General features: G+C 52.9%; 1 protein-coding gene across 4 annotated transcripts in view; it reads left to right on the forward strand.

The window, feature by feature from the left end:
* CARM1 (coactivator associated arginine methyltransferase 1) overlaps positions 1 to 18,619 on the forward strand; it is a 51,762-nt gene that overhangs the window by 14,270 nt on the left and 18,873 nt on the right. The gene's annotated exons all lie outside the window — the stretch shown is intronic.

An 18,619-nucleotide genomic window follows, 5' to 3' on the forward strand; every position in this document is an offset into this window, starting at 1 on the left:
AGGACAGCCCCCCACAGGGAGCTGCAGCAGCCACAGCTCACTCCCTCATTTCTTTTTTCTTTTTTTTTTTTTTTTTTTTGAGACAGGGTCTTGCTGTGTTGCCCAGGCTGGAGTGCAGTGGTGTGAACACAGCTCACTGCAAGCTCAACTTCCCAGGCTCAGTTCATCCTCCTACCTCAGCCTCCCGAGTAGCTGGGACGGCAGGTGGCCCCACACCTGGCTTATTTATTTATTTATTTATTTATTTATATTATTTATTTATTTATTTTTTTTGAGATGGAGTTTTACTCTTGTTACCCAGGCTGGAGTGCAATGATGTGATCTCAGCTCACCATAAGTGAGCTCTGCCTCCCGAGTTCAAGTGATTCTCCTGCCTCAGCCTCCCCAGTAGCTGGGATTACAGGCATGTGCCACCACGCCTGGCTAATTGTGTATTTTTAGTAGAGACGGGGTTTCTCCATGTTGGTCAGGCTGGTTTTGAACTCCTGACCTCAGGTGATCTACCCGCCTCAGCCTCCCAGCCTGTAGCTGGGATTACAGGCGTAAGCCACCGTGCCCGACCTAATTTTTGTATTTCTTGTAGAGACGGGGTCTCACCATGTTGCCTAGGATGCTCTCCAACTCCTGGGCTCATGCAGTCCTCCCACGTCGACCACCCAAAGTGCTGGGATTACAGGCGTGAGTCACCATGCCCCACCGGCTCCTTTATTTTTATCTTTTATCTTTTTTTTTTCTTTTTTAGAGATGGGGCTGGGTGCGGTGGCTCACGCCTGTAATCCCAGCACTTTGGGAAGCTGAGGCAGGTGGATCACAAGGTCAGGAGTTCAAGACCAGCCTGGCCAAGATGGTGAAATCCCATCTCTACTAAAAAATACAAAAAAATTTAGCCGGGTGCAGTGGCAGGCACCTGTAATCTCAGTTACTCCGGAGGCTGAGGCAGGAGAATCACTTGAACCTGGGCGGCAGGGGTTGCAGCGAGCCGAGGTCGCTCCACTGCACTCCAGCCTGGATGATAGAATGAGATTCCATCTCAAAAAAAAAAAAAAAAAAAAAAAATGGGGTCTCAATATTTTGCCCAGGTTGGTCACAAACTCCTGGCTTCAAATGATCCTCTTGCCTCAGCCTCTCAAGTAGCTGGGCCTCCTGCCTCAGCATTCCGAGGAGCTGGGACTGCAGGGGGGCACCACCATGTCCAGCTCACTCCCTAATTTTTATAAGAGGAAACTGAGGCACTGAAAGTTTGGTGGCAGAGTTGGGATGTGAACCCAGGTTTGGCCCTGAGCCTTTCACTCAGCCACCAGCCCTGCAGCCCCTCCTGCCACTTTTCCCAGTCTCTGACTCCTCGACAGGGCAGTGCAAGGCCATGGAGGAAGTGCCTTCCCAAGGCTCACCCCTGCTGCTCCTGGTCCTTGTCCTGTGTCACCGTGTTGGCCATGGTGACCTCTTCCAGAGCTCCCCAAAGCCAGTCTCCCGTCTCCCCTGGTTCCTGCCGTGTGTCTGATTTCTTTGTGGCGTCAGTAGTGTCTGCCCCCCTTGCCTGTGTCACATCTGGAATCACATCTGGTGAAGCAGCCTGCAGGTCCTGGGGCAGAAGGCGGCCTTCCTAACCCAAACATACTGTTCTCTGAGCCTCGGTGGGGCCAGAAGGGCTCCTGGAGCGCCCTGGGACCTGGCAGAGGCCCTTCCTGCAGCTTTGTGGCCCAGGACATCCTGTGTCTCTGGCTGATGGTCAAAACCTTTCCTTATTCTTTATTTTTTTTTTTTATGTTTTACTTTTTGTAGAAATGGGATCTCGCTTTGTCACCCAAGCTGGTCTCAAACTGGTGGTCCCAAGCCATCTCTCTGCCTTGGCCTCCCAAAGCACTGGGATTACAGGCATGTGCCAGCGTGCTCTGACTCAGACTCTTTCAAGAGGTGCACTAGGCAGGGACTTCAAGTGGGCCTCAGCCCCAGGGCAGCTTCTCCCTGACCCAACTGCGATTTCCTCCACTGGAGGCTGCCTCCGCCCCAGCCTCTCTGGAGCGCCCCCCTGTACTCCCCTCCTCTGGGTGAGGCCCTTTTGCCAGCCCGAAGGCAGGCCCCAGCCCAGCTTGCAGCACCGAGCTCTCTGTCCTTGGCAATGAGAGCCAGGGTGTGGAGGGTCCCAGTCGCTCTGGGAGATGATCCCCCTCAGCAGCCTGGGGTCTTCTTGCTGCTCGGTGACATGCCTTATTCAACCCGACCTTCCAGGCCACTGTGGGTGTCCACTCTGCAAAGGGCTTCTCCTGCTGGCCTAGTCCCCACAGAGAGCTGCAGCCCAGCTCCTGCCATGTGTCACAATGTGACGGACCCTCTTTAGCGCCAGGAAGCAGGCTTGATCGCCTCCTTGTAGTGGTGAGGCTCAGGGGTCAACTAGCCTGGCCTGGCATTGCCCGGGCCCAGAGCACAGGTGGAACCTGGTCCCCTGAGCATGGCCCCCAGTACCTCCCGGCTGGCTCTCCGGAGGCTGGGATGGAATTTGGCTGTCTTTGGACCAGCTTCTGGGTCCCCAGCTGAGCCACCTGGAGGCTGTCATCACTCTGTTGCTTGGTTTCCCCTCTTAAAAATAGGACTAAGGTCGACCTGGAGGGTGGTTTGAGCACTAACCGAGGCCCTGCACAGCCAACACCTAAGAGTGCTTCCTGGGGCTCCATAAATCGCAGCTTCAAAGTCTTGGCCCGCAGGAGAAGAAAGACTGGGCGAGCTGGCCCAGCGGACAGCGTGTGGAGTGAGGGGGCTGGTCCAGGCCGGTTTTATGGCTTTGCACCGCCCCACCCCCCCACCCTCCGCAACCCCATGCTTTTCATAATTATCCACTAAGCTCCCGCGCTTTCTGGGGCTGTGGAACCCCAGCTCACATCTGCTGTCTCTTTTGTAGTGCACAAAGCCCCAGGCAGTGGCAGCTGATTAGCATGGATGCAGGAGACATTTGCATGTAATAGCTCCCAGTGAAGGGGGTGCCCCGTCTCTTTTGCAGAAAAGCCAAGCTCTTTCTTTGTCTTGGCCTTCTATTCTTGGGGTTGCCCTTTGCACACCCCACAACTGAGCAGACGGTCACCCACAGGCCAGGACTGCAGGGGGAGCTGTCAACCCTTGAAGGTGGAGCTTATCGACCAGCCCTTAGAGGGAGCCCCCTACTGAGTGTCCCCCAGGTCTCTGATTCAAGAAACTTCACAGTGATTTATGAGGTTTGGGTGTCCTCAGTTCAGGGGGCTTTCTCCAGAGCCCACCTAGATGGGGCACACATTGAGTGCTCCATCTCCTGAGATCTGACCTGGCAGCCCGGGGCAGGGGGAAAGGGCAGCTGCCCCAAGTAGTGCTTGGGGCACCATGGAGGCCTTGGCCTACCTGAGATGCCAACAGGACACCCACAGACACCTCTCTTCCCTAGGTGGCTGCCTCTCAGCCCTGCCCACACACCGCCCAGTGTCCTGTCACTGCGCAATTTGAGAATTTTTTTTTTTTGAGACAGAGTCTCGCTTTGTCACTCAGGCTGGAGTGCAGTGGTGCTATCTCGGCTCACTGCAACCTCCGCCTCCCCAGTTCAAGGGATTCTTCCACCTCAGCCTCCCAAGTAGCTGGGATTACAGGTGTTCACCACCACGTCCGGCTAATTTTTTTTTTTTTTTTGTATTTTTAGTAGAGACAGAGTTTCTCCAAGTTGGCCAGGCTGGTCTCGAACTCCTGGCCTCAGGTGATCCGCCTGCCTCAGCCTCCCAAAGTGCTGGGATTACAGGCGTGAGCTACTGCGCCCGGCCCAGAATTGTTTACTACCTTCTGTAATCCTACATTCTTGGGGACTCCTGAAGAGTAGATTCAACACTTTGACTTTGTGAGTTGCCAGTGCATTTCCAAGCCCAGATCCAACCGTGGACCCTGGACTTTTGGGCCAGCAGAAGAGGTGGCTGTTTTTTCTCATGAAATATTTTTGAAGGAATGAAGACGAATGCAGCCAACACCTGTGCACTTCCCACCCTCATTTTAAGGAAACCTTGTCCATGGAATGAAGCCCCCCATCCAGTCCCCTCCCCAGGGAACAGCTTTATACTAACTCTGGTGGTCGGCTTTTGGAGGGGCCATAAATGGCCTGAAAAGCTAACAGGTGGGATGTAAATGTTGAGGCGGGAGGATCGCCTAAGGCTGGGAGTTTGAGACCAGCATGGGCAACATAGCAAGACCCCATCTCTACAGAAAAATAAAAAATTAGCCTTGCGTTGTGGTGCATGCAAGCCTGGGGTCCCAGGTACTCAGGTGGCTGAGGCAGGTGGATTGCTTGAGCCCAGGAGTTTGAGACCAGCCTGGGTAATATAGGGAGACCCTGTCGCTACAAAAATTTAAAAATTAGGTTTTTTGTTGTTGTTGTTGTTTGAGACAGAGTTTTGCTCTTGTTGTCCAGGCTGGAGTGCAGTGGCAGGATCTTGGCTCACTGCAACCTCCGCCTCCCGGGTTCAAGTGATTCTCCTGTCTCAGCCTTCCAAGTAGCTGGGATTACAGGCGCCCACCACTACACCTGGCTAATTTTTGTATTTTTAGTAGAGATGGGGTTTTACCATGTTGGCCAGACAGGTTTCAAACTCCTGACCTCAAGTGATCCACCTGCTTCGGCCTCCCAAAGTGCTGGGATTACAGGTGTGAGCCACCGCGCCTGGCCTAAAAATTAGTTTTGTGTGGTGGTACATACCTGTGGTCCCAGCTACTTTGCTTTATTTACATATGTGTATACATATATATGTATATACACATATATACACATATGCATATATACACACATTATATACATGTATATACACACATATATACACATATGTATACACATATATACATATATACACATATATACAAACACATATATATACATATATATATTTTTTTCTTGGTATAGCTCTATCCTTCCTGAAGTCCCAGCTCCTTAGGAGGCAGAGGTGGGAGGATTGCTTCTTGAGCACAGGAGGTCGAGGCTGCAGTGTGCTATGATCGGGCAGTGTGCTATGCACTCCAGCCTGGGTGACAGAGGGAGACCAAAACTGAGTCAGTGTTCCCAAGCAGTGTGTGAAGCTGATTCTCTGTCAGCCACGTGCCAGATGGGTTGGGTCCCAGGGGTGGCCACCTGGGGGACAGGGCCAGACACTTGTTCTGGGCCCAACATGGCCTTGTGTCCAGAACTCTCTCGGTGGCTCCTTCTCTCGACGCTTTGGCTTGAGCCGGAGTGCTGTGGGGACACAGGGACCAAGACTGGTGTTTTGTGCCAATGCCACACTACTGTGTGCCTGTGGGTCTTGGGCTGGGCCTGGGTGGGTTCGTCCTCATGGCTACACAGTGAACCACGTGTTATTTTATTTTTCTAGACGCTAAAGCTGCGGTGTCGGGAGGTGATGGTCCCTTGCTTAGACGCTAAAGCTGCGGTGTCGGGGGGCGATGGTCCCTTGCTTGCGGGTGGCAGAGCTCAGGTTCAAACCGGATCTTACTGCACCTGGCTCGTTTGGGAGGCCTCCCTTGCTGGAACGCAGGTCAGGGAGCCCCGCTGCCCTTGGGCTGACTGCCCCACCTCCATCACACCCACTGAGGGCCGCGGGGTGGGTGCAGGGCTTGTTCTGGGAGATTCCAAGCTGAGGAAAGCAGGGCTGTCCGCCAGCCTCCAGCTGGGTCACAGAAGAGGCTCAGGGCCTATTCCCACTCCCCTCCCCCAGCCAGCAGGGTCCAAAAGGATGTTGGGGGGGTGGTCCCCAGTCTGGCCTGCCCACTCTAGGGAGGGGCCCAGATAACTTGCGTAGACGCCAGCCCTCCCGCCCCCAGCCTTCGCCATTGCCTTTTGTCTGGCTATCTTTCATGTACAGGGGAGAAATTCAAGCCACTCAGGAGGGTGTAACATGAAAAGTCAGTCTCTCCTTCCCTCCGCACTGCCCGTGACCTATGGTTTCTCAGGCACATACAAGCGCGCACGCATAAATCTCTCCTCCAACCTGCTGGGCTTCAAGTTATGCACGTTCACACAATGGCAGAGGAGGGTGCAGATTGAAAAGTATGACTTGCTTCCCGGAGGCAGCACTGAAGTCACTTTATTGTGTTTCCAGACAAGCCCCATGAATGCAGTGTGCACTGCCCCTCCTCCCTCTGTCCCTTCCCCGCCCATCTGTGCACCTGTGGTGCATAGGTTTTAACCACTCTGTCCCTTACCTTGTGGCTCGATTGTGGCTCAGTCATTTAACATGTCAGTGTGTACGATGGAAATTGATTTCTTTTAATTTGCCACATCTTCGTTTATTCATTCTTTGATTAATTCATGGATATTTCGGTTTTCTGCTTTGGGCATGTTCAGATCCAGGTATATCTCTGCAAGTAGAGCTTGTAGCATACATAAGGCCCTGAAAAGGGATTTCTGGGCCGGAAGTTTTTGATCAGTTGCTCAGACATAGCTCTGATGTGCTGGGGCAGTGCCCGTTCAGGGCCATGGCTGCAGGGCTCCTGGACACCCAGCTCCGGTGCTGGAGTGGGGTTGGGATTCGCCCAGAGGCCAGAGCTGCGCCAGAGGAGCCCAGGGTGACCTCATGGTCCTTAGATACCCGGTGCTGGGCAGCACGGTGGAACAGCTGCTCCAGAGCTTCTCTGAGGACGACATCGGAGGATCCAACTCAGGTTACAGCAGGAGAGGGAGGCCAGACCGGGTTAGGGTTCTGGGGTTTGGGATTCTCTTCCGAGGCTGGCATTGATCTGTTGCTGATGATGGTAACAGCAGCTGCACTTGTTTATGAAGTACTTAACACCTCCCTCTCCCTCCATTACCTAGGAATCCTCACTGCAGGGAGGGGTTTTCATCCCCATTTTGTGCCTATTTTATTTATGTTATTTTATTTTTTGAGGCAGAGTTTTGCTCTTGTTGCCCAGGCTGGAGTGCTATGGCATGATCTCTGCTCACTGCAACCTCTGCCTCCTGGGTTCAAGTGATTCTCCTGCCTCAGCCTCTTGAGTAGCTGGGATTACAGGTGCCCGCCACCATGTCTGGCTAGTTTTTTGTATTTTTCGGTAGAGACGGGATTTCACCATGTTGGCCAGGCTGGTCTCGAACTCCTGACCTCAGGTGATCCACCCGCCTCAGCCTCCCAAAGTGGTAGGATTACAGGTGTGAGCCAACGCGCCCGGCCCTGCCCATTTTATTTATTTTTATTTATTTATTTATTTTTATATATATTTTTTGAGATAGAGCTTTGCTTTTTTTGCCCAGGTTGGAGTGGAATGCAACCTCTGCCTCCCAGGTTCAAGTGATTCTCCTGCCTTAGCCTCCCGAGTAGCTGGGATTACAGGCGTGTACCACCATGCCCGGCTAATTTTATATTTTGAGTAGAGACGGGGTTTCACCATGTTGACCAGGCTGGTCTCGAGCTCCTGACCTCACGTGATCCACCTGCTTCGGCCTCCCATAGTGCTGGGATTACAGGTGTGAGGTACTGCCCCCGTTGTGCCTATTTTATTTTATTTTATTTTGAGACGGAGTCTTACTCTCTCCCCCAGGTTGGAGTGCAGTGGTGTGATCTCGGCTCACTGCAACCTCTGCCTCCCGGGTTCAAGTGATTCTCCTGCCTCAGCCTCCTGAGTAGCTGGGACTACAGGCACCCGCCACCACGCCCGGCTAATTTTTTGTATTTTTAGTAGAGACGGGGTTTCACTGTGTTAGCCAGGATGGTCTCGATCTCCTGACCTTGTGACCCGCCTGCCTTGGCCTCCCAAAGGGCTGAGATTACAGGTATGAGCCACCGCCCCCGTCATTGTGCCCATTTTATAGATGGCGCTCCTGAGGCCAGGGGTGAAGGCAGGTGCTAGTTCGGGAGATCCAAGCCCTGCCAGACTCTGCTGCACGTGGGCTCTGACCTAGTGAAGTTCCAGGATGGTGCCTTGGGGCCGGGCTGTCAGGCCCTCCACATGGGTTATGTCACCTCACCCTTTGGGATGTGTCAGGGTGGCCATTGGACAGATGAGGAAGCCAAGGCCAGGGCTGGAGAACAGCGGGTTCGGCCCTGAACCCAGTCCCTCCTTGATAAACCCAAGTCCTCCTCGATGCCAAAGCCTATCCTTTCAGCCACCTCCCTGCTGGGTGACCCTAGGGTCATCTCTGCCACCTCTTGGGCACATGGGCGCCAAGCCACCCAGGAACGGCGGGAAGCTTCTGGTTCCCAGTTTGGAAACAAGGTCACCTCTGCCAGGACAGTGGGGCCTGGCTCAGGTGTCACCTCCTCCCAAGTCTGCCTGGAATCTGAATTGGGCCTGGTCCACGTGCATCAGCTTCCGTGCTTTCCCTCCTCTCAGCGCTTACTGCCAGTTCCTGTTGTCCGTCTCCTCACTGCCCTGCTGGGTGCTGTCTGCCTCCCACTGTGGACTCCCAGCATGGGAGGGCCGGGGGTGACTCTCTGGTTCACCGCCAGGTCCTCTGTGCCCACACGTGGTCCAGGCAGAGCAGGCTGAGCAAAGAGATGCCAGCCGAGTGAGCTTCAGAAAGCGTGTTTTTTTTCCGTGCATGTGGGATGGGAGTTGGCCACGGTGGGTGGAGGGGTCTCCCTCTTTTTACCTAACTCTCCTCCTTTGATCGGGAATATTTTCCTCTGGAAGGTGAAGAGCCCATGTTGTCTTTGGCAGCAGGAGGCGATTTAATAAAAGACATACCATTTGGACAACGGCTTCTACAGCCACCAGCTACTCCCCCGCCCCAGGTCTGCCGAGATAAATAGCTTTAATTATTCCTCCATTTGGTGGCTACAGTTGTGTTCCCCCTGGAGATGCAAGAGCTTGAAATGTGGCCTTTCTGCCCCCCGAGCTGCTGCTGCTTTTCTTCTTGCCCTCCACCTCCTTGTGTTTTCTCTCTTTTTTTTCTTCTTGAAATGGGGTCTCACTCTGTCGCCCAGGCTAGAGTGCAGTGGCACGATCTCGGCTCACTGCAGCCTTGACCTCCCAGGCTCAAGGGATTTTCCTGCCACAGCTTCTCACATAGTTGGGACTACAGGTGTGCACCACCATGCCCAGCTAATTTTTTTATTATTATTTGTAGAAGATGGGGTCTCACTATGTTACCCAGGCTGGTCTCAAACTCCTGGGCTCAAGTGATCCTCCCCACTCAGCTTTCCAAAGTGTTAGGATTACAGGCGGGAGCCACTGTTCCCAGCCGGCCTCCTTGTTCTCTGTCTGCCAAAGAGTGTGGCCCTGATGTCACGACGGCATGGGAGGTTCTCTTTTTTTTTTCTTTTTGAGAGAGTCTCGCTCTGTCACCCAGGCTGGAGGGCAGTGGTGTGGTTTCTGCTCACTGCAACCTCTGCCTCCCAGGTTCAAATTATTCTTGTGCCTCAGCCTCCCAAGTAGCTGGGATTACAGGTGCCCACCACCACTCCTGGCTGATTTTTGTATTTTTGGTAGAGATGAGGTTTCACCACGTTGGCCGGACTAGTCTCAAACTCCTGGCCTCAAGCGATCCACCTGCCTTGGCCTCCCAAAGTGCTGGGATTACAGGCGCAAGCCCCTGTGCCCGGCCTAGGGATGGGAGGTTTGAAGGGACTCCAGGTCCTCCTGACCCAGGTCTAACGAGCCTCAGGGGCCCAAAGACCCCCTGCTTGTTCCATTGCTTTCTGGAAGCAAGGGGGAGGGGAAGGAGGTTAACAAATAGTGCTGCTGTGTGGCCACCTGATGCTAAACGTCTCTGCATGGTGAAGCCACTTCCCCAATCAAGGCCATGCTCACAGTGAGGGCAGGCTAGCATTCCGACTTGGACACCTGGACCCCTGAACCCACTGCCCCCTGTGCTTAGGGAAGAGGCTGGGCTGCCCCTGCCCCTATCCCAGGGAGGGCATTCTGGTCAGTACCTATGAGTGCCCCTTGTATGCTAGGTACTATGTGGGTCATGCCCAGAGCCCTGGATCTGCGCTTTGTGGGGCTGTCAGGTAGGCGTTAAATAAGGAGCTGCCAGGCAGTGAGGGCTTGTCCTGGAAATGCTGGAGGACCTCTAGGAGGAGGTGACAAGGAAGCAGGGGAAGAGGGGAGGGTGATCTCTAAGGAGCATCAGAGGCCAGAGAGAACCTCTGCCCGTGATCTTGACCGGGAGAGAGTGTTGAAGGCCAGCGAGTTTTGGCTGGAGTGACCCAGGGGGCAGCAGTGAGACTGCAGACATTGGCAGGGGGCTGGTTCTGGAAGGTGCTGGGGAACCGTGGGGTGATGTGAAGCAGGCGGGTTGTGTTAGACACTGTGCGGCTTGAAGGGTGGACTGGGAGGTGACTGAGGCATGGTACATCCCCCGGGACCATCTGCTCAGTGAGACCCTTGAGAGACGTCTCCCTGTTCTTCCAAGACCCTCCTGCATGCTGGGACCCAGGGCTGCTGTGGAGCTGCTGCTGCCCCACCCACCATTCTCTAGTGTATTTTCTTCAAGTCTGGGGCTAGGGAATCCTTATACCTTAGAGTCCCCCAGATTCTGCTGCCCTGGGGGGCCAATAAGGAGGGGATGTGCAGCATGCTGACTCTAAGGCAGGTGGGGAACAGCAGCTGGTCCCCCAAGAGCTGCCCTCTTCCCAATCCCCATTGCCTTCTGCCTGGCCAGCCATAGCCCTTGGCTCCTCCCCTATGCTGTGTGTCGGTGGGTCTCTCCCCACCCTGCGCAAGATCCCTCCCAGTGCTGCCCAGAGCCGAGCCACCAGTCCACTGGGGCCTCTTGCGGTCCCTCCACAGCACCCCTACCCACATCAACCCATGTTGCATGGAGGTCTGTCCCAGCAGCCTCCCAGGGCTCACCACACTGTCTTGGCCACCCCTGTTTACCTGCCTTCCTGCGCTCTTCCCCTCACTGGCAGATCTGTCCCCAGTCTCCTTCCCAGGCTGGGTCAGGTGCCACCTCCAGGCACCTACAGAGTCCACCACCTGGGGATCTCTGTCAGTCTGCCACTGGGCTGTCCTCACTGCCTCTAGGATGGGGAGTGTGTCTCCATTGCCGAGTGCCTGGTGAGCAGATAGGGAAGTGGGTGGCGAGGACGCTGAGGGTCCAGCCTCTGCTCTGCACCTGTAATCCTTCCGGGTTTTGCAAATAAAGCTTTATGGGCACACAGCCATGCTCATTTGTTTACATATTGTCTGCCGCAAGGCAGAATAAAATCATTGTAGCAGAGATCAGATTCCCCAGCAGAGATCAGATTCCCCAGGAAGCACACAATATTTACTGTCTGGTCCTTTACACAGAAAGGCAGCCAAGGCCTGCTCTAGGAAATGCAGAGACATTGGGTGGTACATTGGTGAGGAATGGGGATGCTGGTGCCAGTCACCTCGGCCACTCTTGCTGTGTGACCTTGAGCGAGATACTTAACCTCTCTGAGTAAATAAGGGCATAGTGAGAGTAGATACTCCTAGAGGTGATGAGAAGAGGAAACAGGAGGTCAACATAAGGCACCGGAACAGAGCCTGGCCATTAGAGTGTTGTCACTCTTATGTCATGTGACATCCCAGCCTCCGCAGGGTGTGGGAAGGCCTGGCTCATGGCAACTGGGGGTTTGTGACCTGGATTCACATGGTGGAGGGCTCCTTCCTGGGAAGCAAGAAAGGCTGCCTCAAAGATGGGGCAGTTTTTCTACCCCCTTCCCTGCAGTTCCAGCCCCTCCTCCCTTGGCCCCAGAGCTTCATCAGGGCCGAGTGCAGCGTGGCAGGCTAGCGAGTAGCTCCAGGCTGCGTCCAGGGGTGGCCGAAGTGTAACACTCAGTCCGGGTTCATGTTCTTCACGTTCCCCTTTGGAGACTCCACCTGGAGATCCCAGTCCCTTTCCTTTTACTGCAGGGTAAAGAAATGCTAGCTCTGGGCCAGGCACGGTGGCTCACACCGGTGATCTCAGCACTTCAGGAGGTCGAGGTGGGCGAATCACCTGAGATCCGGAGTTCGAGATCAGCCTGGTCAACATGGTAAAACCCTGTCTCTAGGCTGGGCGCGGTGGCTCACGCCTGTAATCCCAGCACTTTGGGAGGCTGAGGCGGGCGGATCACGAGGTCAGGAGATCGAGACCATCCTGGCTAACATGGTGAAACCCCGTCTCTACTAAAAATACAAAAAAAATTAGCCGGGCGAGGTGGCGGGCGCCTGTAGTCCCATCTGCTCAGGAGGCTGACGCAGGAGAATGGCGTGAACCCCGGGGGGCGGAGCCTGCAGTGAGCCAAGATCGCGCCACTGCACTCCAGCCTGGGCGATAGCAAGACTCCGTCTCAAAAAAAAAAAAAGAAACCCTGTCTCTAATAAAAATACAAAAATTAGCCGGGTATGGTGGTGCATGCCTGTAATCCCAGCTACTCAGGAGGCTGAGACAGGAGAATCGCTGGAACCCAGGAGACAGAGGTTGCAGTGAGCTGAGATTGTGCCACTACACTCCAGCCTAGGCGACAGAGTGAGACTTAGTCTCCAAAAAAAAAAGATACCCCAGCTCTGGCCTGGCCTCAATTGGCCTGAACTCACCACAGCCTCCTGGCTCTAGAGTCTGCTTTTTGGTCACCCTTGCCTGCTAGCCCTGCAGCCTGTCCCCCACCTCCAGGCCATGTGCACACAGTCCCCAACATGTGCCAGCTGATGCTGCAACAGTGGTGCTTTTTGGATTAGTCTCTAGAGGCCAACACAGAGGGCCTTTCTGAATCCTGGGGTCCTACCCCCTTCTGCGGCTCCCATACTGCTCCTCCCCAGCTGAATGGCCGCTTTGGGAGGTGGTTGCTGGCCTTGAGAAGATGCCACAGTGAGTTTCCCGCGGGCAGGGCCGCATCTGTGGCGAGCACTGAATTGCCACTGCTGGATCCAGACGCCTGTGCGTCCCCGGCCCCAAGGCTCGCTTCTGCCCTCCTCCTGGGGTGCTGTTCACGAGCCAGGAGACAGTCTGTGCGTTCCCTGCCTGCTCACAGGTGACCCTGGGCCAGGTGTGCGATGGCCCACTGGACCCATAGTAGCAGAGGAAGGGGAGAGGAAGGGAGCAAGTGGGAACAGCATGTGCAGAGGCCTGGGCCGTGGCCCATGTAGGGACTAGAGGGTTGAGTGTGTCCGTGGGAAGGGGCCAAGGTGGGGGCAGCCATGAGGAATGATGAGCACAGAGCTCAGAGGCTCGGGAGTCTCCTGAACAAAGAGAGGAACATGGTCTAGCTTGTTGTGTGTGTGTGTTTTGTGTTTTTTTTTTTTTGGTTTGTCAGTATTTCCCAGGTGTCTTCTGTGTGCCAGGGACTAACTTGGGGATAAAGCTGTGACTTTGAGAAGCTGCCGGCTCCGCGGGCTTCAGCAGCTGCTGCTGTGATGAAGCGATCCACTTGCCCTCAGCCCCGGCATCTTTGGCCCAAGCCCAGCCCTAGCCCTGGCTGGGCACAGCCAGGCTTCACTTGGCCCCAGGTCCTGTAGTGGCCTGCCTGGCGCCAGGTTAGAGGGGCGCCTCAGGCAACGTCGGGTTGCCAGGCTGCTTGGTAAACAGGCCTCCCTGGGCCCACTTGTTGTCGCCCAGGTGTGGCCAACAGATCGACAGTATCTCCTGCCCCAGGATGGGTATGAGTGTGGGCACCATGCCAAGGTTGGATGTCCCTTCCTGGGACCCACCTACAGCTGGGAACACTTTATCTTGGGGCCTCTGTGGGTGTGGTGAGGCTGTGAGTCTGGGGCAGTGGCCTGCTGACACCCTCCTCCTGGCAGGGCTCAGGAGGTTCCTCCATGCCCTGCCCTCTCAGGAGGGCGGCACCTGGCTCCTCAGGTGGGAGAGAGTCTGGCAGGACTGGCTGGGTATGGCCGGGGAGCTGCCCTTCAGGTCTCATATCTGTAGGCCCTCATACCTGGACTCATCAGTTAGGAACAGTTTTCTTTTTCTTTTTCTTTTTTTTTTTTTTTTTTTGAGACTGAGTCTCACTCTGTCGCCCAGGCTGGAGTGCAGTGGTGCCATCTCGGCTCACTACAACCTCCACCTCCCAGGTTCAAGCGATTCTCCTGCCTCAGCCTCCTGAGTAGCTGGGATTACAGGCACCCGCCACCATGCCTTGCTAATTTTTGTATTTTTAGTAGAGACGGGATTTTGCCATGTTGGACAGGTGTGTCTCAAACTCCTGGGTTCAAGTGATCTGCCCACCTCCCAAAGTGCTAGAATTATAGGCGTGAGCTACCACGCCTGGCCCATTTTTCATTTTCTATTGAAGCAAAATTCACACCTGTAATCCCAGCACTTTGGAGGCCAAGGTGGGAGGATCACTCGAGCCCCAGGAGTTTCAGACCAGCCTGGGCAACATAGTGAGACCCTCATCTCTACAAAAAAATAAACAAAATTAGCCAGGGGTGGTGGCATGCGCGTGTGGTTCCAGCTACCCGGGAGGCTGAGGTGGGAGGATGGCTTGAGCCTGGGAGGTCAAAAGCTATTATTTTATAACATGAAATCAGCCCTTTTACAATGTTGCATAACAATCACCTCTGTCTACTCCCAAAATATGTTTGTCACCCCAAAAGGAGACCTCACATCCATTAAGCAGTTGCTCCCCATTCCTGCCTTCTCCCAGCTCTTAGCCACCAGCAGTGTGTCTTCTGTGAATATGTCATATTCACAGAGAATCATTTGTGTCTGGCTTCTTTCGGCATGATGTTTCTGCTGTTCATTCATGTTGTAGCATGGCTCAGTGCTTCCTTTATTTTTATGGCTGAATAATGTTTCATTTTATAGATAAGCCATGTTTGTTTATCTGTTTGTCAGTTTATGGACATTTGGGTTGTATTTCTATCTTGTGTCTGTCGTGAATAAGTACTGCTGTGAATGCTTGCATACGAGTGTCTGTTGGTTTTTTTTTGCTTTGTTTTGTTTTTATTTATTTATTTTTTTTTTTGAGACGAGTCTGGCTCTGTCGCCCAGGCTGGGGTGCAGTGGCGCGATCTCGGCTCACTGCAAGCTCCGCCTCCCGGGTTCACGCCATTCTCCTGCCTCAGCCTCCCAAGTAGCTGGGACTACAGGCGCCAGCCACCACACCCGGCTAATTTTTTGTATTTTTAGTAGAGACGGGGTTTCACCGTGTTAGCCAGGATGGTCTCGATCTCCTGACCTTGTGATCCACCCGCCTCGGCCTCCCAAAGTGCTGGGATTACAGGTGTGAGCCACTGCGCCCGGCCTTTTTTTTTTTTTGAAACGGAGTCTCGCTCTGTTGCCCAAGCTAAAGTGCAGTGGTGCTATCTCAGCTCACTGCAACCTCCACCTCCCTGATTGAAGCAATTCTCCCTGCCTCAGCTTCCTGAGTAGCTGGGACTACAGGCACCCACCATCGTGTCTGGCTAATTTTTGTGTTTTTAGTAGAAACGGCGTTTCTCCATGTTGACCAGGCTGGTCTTGAACTCCTGACCTCAGGTGATCTGCCCGCCTTGGCCTCTCAAAGTGCTGGGATTACAGGCATGAGCCACTGCGCTTGGCCAGCTTTTTGTTTGTTTGTTTTTGTTTTTTTAAAGAGATAGAGTCTTGGTATGTTGCCCAGGCTGGAGTGCAGTGGCTGTTCACAGGCACAATCATAGCTAACTGCAGCCTTGAGCTCCTGGGCTCAAGCAATCCTTCCACCTCAGCCTCCTGAGTAGCTGGGATTTCAGGCATGCACCACCATGCCCGGCTAATTTTGTTTATTTTTTTGTAGAGATGGGGTCTTACTATGTTGCCCAGGCTGACCTCAAACTCCTGGCCTCAAGTTATCCTCCCATCTTGGCCTCCCAGAGTGCTGGGATTACAGGCATGAGCCTGTGCCCGGCCCTGGCCATCTCTTTGTTGTTGAGTTAAAAAAGTTCTTGGCCCAGCCCAGTGGCTCATGCTTGTAATCCCAGCACTTTGAGATGTTGAGGCGGACAGATCACATGAGGCTAGGACTTCAAGACCAGCCTGGCCAACATGACAAAACCCCATCTCTACCAAAAATACAAAAATTACTGGGTGTGACGATGCATGTCTGTAATCCCAGCTACTCAGGAGGCAGAGGTTGCAGTGAGCCAAGATAGTGCTGCTGCACTCCAGCCTGGGCAACAGATCAAGAATCTGTCTCAAAAAAATATATAGGCCGGGCACAGTGGCTCACCTCTGTAATTCCAGCACTTTGGGACACCGAGGCAGACAGAGCACTTGAGCTCAGGAGCTCAAGACCAGCCTGACCAACATGGTGAAACTCCATCTCTACTAAAAGTACAAAAATAAGCTGGACATGGTGGTGCACACCTGTAGTCCCCCAGCTACTTGGGAGGCTGAGGCAGGAGAATCCCTAGAATCCGGGAGGCAGAGGTCACAGCAAGCCAAAATTGTGCCACTGCACTCCAGGCTGGGTGATGGAGTGAGACTCCATCTCAAAAAATAAATATAATAAAAAGAGATAAAAAATAATTGTTGCTTTTTTTTTTTTTTTTTTTTTTGAGACGGAGTCTTGCTCTGTTGCCCAGGCTGGAGTGCAGTGGCGTGATCTTGGCTCACTGCAAGCTCCACCTCCCGGGTTCACACCATTCTCTTGCCTCAGCCTCCTGAGTAGCTAGGACTACAGGCACCTGCCACCATGCCCAGCTAATTTTGTTTTGTTTTGTTTTGTTTTGTTGTATTTTTAGTAGAGACAGGTTTCAGTGTGTTAGCCAGGATGGTCTCGATCTCCTGACCTCGTGATCCACCCATCTTGCCCTCCCAAAGTGCTGGGATTACAGGCGTGAGCCACTGCGCCCAGACTTTTTTTTTTTTTTTTTTTTTTTTTCTGAGACATGCTCTTATTCTTGTCGCCCAGGCTAGAGTGCAGTGTTGCCATCTCTACTCACTGCAGCATCAACTTCCTGGGCTCAGGTGATTCTCCCACCTCAGCCTCCCAAGTAGTTGGGACTACAGGCGCATGCGACTACACCTGACTAATATTTTTATATTTTTAGTAGAGACGGGATTTCACCATGTTGCCCAGGCTGGTCTCAAACTCCTGGGTTCTAGTAATCTGCCCGACTCCCAAAGTACTGGGATTACAGGTGTCAGCCACCATGCCTGACCCTAAAATAGTTTTTTATATATTCTGGACACTAAATACTTAACAATAGATGATTTGCAAATAGTTCTCCTAAGAGTTTTCTTGTTTTAGCTCTTATATTTAGGTCATTGCTCCATTTGAGTTCTGTTTTGTTTGTATATGGTGTGAGGTAGGGGTTTAACTTCATTCTTTTCTCTGTGGTTATCCAGTTTGCTCAACAGTGTTTGTCGAAGACACTATTCTTTCCCCATTGAATGTTCTTGGCATCCTTGTCAAAAATCAATTGAGGATAAGTATAAGGGTTTATTTCTAGACTCTGATTCTGTTCCATTGATCTGTGTCTCCTTTCTTTTGCCAGTACCACTACACTGTTTTCATTACTGTACCTTCATAGTAAAATTTGAAATTGAGACATGGGAATCCTCCAACTTCATTCTTTTTCAAGATTGTTTTGGCTCTTCAGGGTGATTGAGAACACTTTTGCCATATTTGCACTCATGTTGCTGTTGTTGTTGTGATGGGCTATTCAAAAGCAAGCTACTGATGTCATGGGAATTTGCCATAAATACTTCCGCATATGTTTTCTAAGAAAATATGCATTTCTCTACAAAACTACAATACCATTGTCACGTCCAAATAACTTAAAATTATGGAATATGTAGTCCACACTCACATTTCCCTAGTTATCTTTTTTTTTTTTTTTTAATAGGATCTCACTTCTGTTGCCTAGACTAGAATGCAGTGGCACCATCATAGTTCACTACAGCCTCAACCTCCTGGGCTCAAGCGATCCTCCCACCTCAGCCTCCCAAGTAGCTGGGACCACAGGTGTGAGCCACTCTGTCCAGCTCCCCAGTTGTCCTTTATTTATTTTTTTGAGACAGGGTCTTGCTCTGTCACCCAGGCTGGAATGCAGTGGCACAGTAATGGCTCACTGTAGCCTCGACCTCCCAGGCTCAAGTGATCCTTCCACCTCGGCCTCCTGAGTCCCTAAGACAACAGGCGCATGCCACCACACCTGCCTAATTTTTAAATTTTTTTGTAGAGACGGGGTCTTGCTATGCTGCCCAGGCTGATCTCCAACTCCTGGGTTCAAGTGATCCTCCTGCCTTGGCCTCCCAAAGTGCTGGGATTAGAGGTGTGGGCCCAGCCTCGCCAGTTGTCCTTTATAACTTTTAAAAACATTTTTCTTTTGGCTCCAGCCCAGGGTCCCACTTTGCATTGCATTGGGCACTCCCCTCTTTCTTGTCTCCTGTACTCTGGAATAGCTCCCACCATTTTGGTCTCTCCTGACATTGGCCTGTTTGAGGAGACCAGGCTGGTTGTCCTGTAGCCTGCCCCACAACCTGTCCTCTTCTGTTGTCCCTTGAAGATGGGACTAGGGCAAACATTTTTGCCAAGAATACTACAGATGATGCACCTGTCCCACTGCAGTATGGCAGGCAGGGGCACAGCGCCTGATTGGGCGGGCCTGTTCCTGGCATCGCTAAGTTTCACCATTTGGCTGGAGTGGAGTGGCTGCAGGTTTGTGGAATGAATGACTAGTAACAGCTATCATGACGGGTACAGGGAGACAGTGTCCTAATTTCACTAGACCACTGCCCCGCCATTAGCCCCATCTGATGGTGAGAACCCCAGTT

Source organism: Pongo abelii, chromosome 20 (assembly GCF_028885655.2).
Source record: "Pongo abelii isolate AG06213 chromosome 20, NHGRI_mPonAbe1-v2.0_pri, whole genome shotgun sequence".
Lineage (NCBI taxonomy): Eukaryota > Metazoa > Chordata > Mammalia > Primates > Hominidae > Pongo > Pongo abelii.